Raw genomic sequence first — 3627 nt, forward strand, 5'->3', positions numbered from 1 at the left:
TTTGTTTTTACATAAATTTCAGTTTTCGTTTTAATTTCAGGCAAACATTATTTGCTGTTCTTATAGTTAGTTGTAGCTGCATTTATACCAGAAGATAACTAATAAAAAAAAAGAACCAATAAAGAGAGAAAAAAACGGGTAATAGGATAAAAAGTGAATTTTTGCTGCCCGTTTATTGAACATAAATAATGTTTTTTAAAGTTCGTTTGCGTTTGCATTGAATGTCTAGCGACACAGAACGAAACATTATACAGCTGGTGATTTTACACATAAACGTATGTGTACATACACTATACCATGCTTATAAATGCGTATGAATGCATGTACGATACATAAAAAGAGCAATAAAATGTACCATCAAATGGCTCTGCAAACATACAAACTTATGAACACAAACACGCACGCGAAGCTACGCACGCACACACACACACACACACACACACACACACACACACACGCACGCACGCATGCACGCACATTAACATAGGCAAATATGTACAGACGCACGCATACAAAAACACACGCACACACACACAAGCGAACACAATTTTGTTTTTCTTTTTATTTTTTTTTTTTTCGTGTTTTTTTTTTTTCTTATATGGAAAATGGTTTTCTTACTTTCTTTGATTCTATTTGCATTTGTTTATTAACTTTTTAAGTTTTTTAATTTTAATTTTTCAATTTCTTCATATGAGATTAGCTAGTAAGTAGGTAGGGAACAAAATCGCATACAAATTTTTTAAAAAAAGCAAAACAATATAATTGAATTTACATATATCTATATTTATAAGTATGTATAACATACGTTTATATGCGTATATATATGTATATACGTTTTTAAGAAAGGGTTTACATAAGATTCTGTGAAACACTTCGTTTTTCTTTCTTTCAACTATTGTTTCTTTTTTACTTCCTTCAAAGTTTATGTGTCGTTGCCTTCGCTCTCACAAAATCATATAATTAGAAGCACATATATATATATATATACGCATACAGAGAAATATATGCATATCTATATAGATATATATAAATGGACATTAGAGTACATGTGCATGTTTATATGTATACACGTGCAAGCCAATGCCAAGTCTTTATCATCACCATCATTACCACAACATCATTGCTAACCACTGCCATTATCAATGATATGATAATAAATATGCAAAGAAGCGAATTGATCTCGTTTAACTAACTAACACAGACGTTTAGTTAATTAGTTAATTCGTTTGCCTATATGATAAAAGGTAATTTAGGTTAGTTAAAAGTCAATTTTCTCCGCAGTAAGTGTAAGCGTAAGAATATATTAATAAAAAAAAATAAAAATAAAAAAATAATAAAAAATCATTTATAGGCGAGTGTCTACTTATAATTCAATTTTGCCTCAATAAGATGGGTGTTAAGGCACAAGCTCCTAGCATTGGTTATACAGACTTTTTTTTCTTAGTCTTTGTTATCTTGCGTTTATGTTTCACAATTTTCACGCTCCTCATATGTTTGTATGTTATTGATGCATGTAGTTAGTTGTTATTTTTGTTGTTGTTGTTGTTGTTGTTGTAATGTAAAGTACATTTACACAAAAATTTTCGGAATAAAGAAACCAAAAATCTCTTTTTAATAATAATTTTATTTTACGTAACATTCGCATAAATTGCTTTCCGATGGGTGTATACTTATATTACATATCTAGATGCGTACATATATGGCAATGTTATGTTGAAAGATAGCTTAAGAGTTTAATAATGAAATTGCTGGCTTCGCCTTTGTGTGTTTCATGTCTTGCATATGTATATTGTTGACTATCAATAAATGCGATCGTATTTAGCCCAATATTGTCATCTATATCGCCTACAATCAATTGATGTTGCGTTATGTGTTTTATGCAAATCGAAACATTTACATCTTCGATTGCGTTGCGTTGCGTTGCGTTGCCTTGTTTTCATAAATATATTTATATACACATATGGGTATATATATATATATATATGTATAATACACTATATATACATGTACATATATATATATATATATATGTATATATAAGTATAGACATGTATATGCATACATATGCAGCAATTCTTTGTTGTTACTGTTAGATTTTTCTTCCTTTCTGACTCTTTGACACAGAAACGCAATTTTTTGATTTAGTCTTACATAAGAAAACCTTTTGCGGAGCAAAATTATTATTTCTTTTCGTTTGTTGTTGTTGTTTTTTTTTTTTTTTTTTTTTTTTTTTTTTTTTTTTTTTTTTTTTTTTATTATTATAAATCTTCTTTTTGACTTAAGTCATTAGAAGTTTTGCATAACTTAATGATTGCACTAGATACAAAATTTCATTTCATTTCATTTCATTTTCCAATGCACAAGTATTTTGAAAAATTCAAATTCAAAATTTATTTACCATTTGTGTGAGATTTTAGTCGTTGTGAAAGTACTTTTAATTAAATTTTTTTCGCAATATGTTTTTATTTATTCATTTATTTATTAATTTTTTTTTTTTGTTTTGTTTTTTTTTGTTTTTTAAATGATTTTGAAATTCAAAAAAAGACACAACGCACAATTTCACCATTCAATAGCAATTGCATCAGCATCAGCATCAGCCATATAGTGTCAGTTTCAATTTCTCTGAAAATAACAACAATAACGAGAATAATAAAAGCAGTCAGCAGCAGCCCAGCAGTATTAGTGGCAATAACAACAAACAGTTATGATAAAGGCGCACGTTATCAGTTAACACGTTTTCGTTCCGTCTTAATATGAGTCCTGTTTCATACTAAAAGCACATAATGCAGCATCAGACAATGTGAGGTCAATATATACAAAAACGATACGAATATTCGGAAAATGCCATATACATGTATATGTATATACATATAGATATATATATACATATATATATATATTTATATATATATATAAATAAAACTACCAAAGTTCTCATTCTCTTCTCTTGGTTATACTCACGTATTTCGTTTCTTTTTTTTCTTCCTTTTTTTCGCTTTTTTTTTTTATTTATTTATTTATTTTTCTTTTTTTTGGTTATTTTGTTTTTCTCTATTTGTTTTTCTTGCTTCTCGCGTGAGCGACTTTTATCACATGACTTTCAAGGATAAACAAACCGTAACACAACTACTCATATACAGATATACATATATATATATATATATATATAAATTATTACAAAACAAACAAGCACACAGAGTGCACAGCATAGAGCGCAGCATAGAGCACGGCATACAGAGCTTAGTATTAAACACCAGCCAAGAATCGACAACAAAATTCTATTGCCAGCATACGCGGTAACAGTATTTAAGTTCGCGTTAAAAAACTAGTCGATGGTTATGCCAAGAACGAGTAGGTGTGTCACACAAGTCTAAGCCCACACAAACAATACAATAATAATCACATGTTTAACACAGTACACCGCAAGGCGCAAGAGCACAATGAACAACACCAATCGAGCAAATTGAGTACATACACTGAAAGCTCCTCTAACTGAGATAAATTGAACTGAGAGAAGAACGAAATAGAGAGCGAGAAAAATAGACAAATAGCAAGCGTAAGCTCTCCATATAAATATATATATATATATATATATATATGTATATATATGTATGTATGTATATATAT

Source organism: Glossina fuscipes, unplaced genomic scaffold, assembly GCF_014805625.2.
Source record: "Glossina fuscipes isolate IAEA_lab_2018 unplaced genomic scaffold, Yale_Gfus_2 0, whole genome shotgun sequence".
NCBI classification, from domain to species: domain Eukaryota; kingdom Metazoa; phylum Arthropoda; class Insecta; order Diptera; family Glossinidae; genus Glossina; species Glossina fuscipes.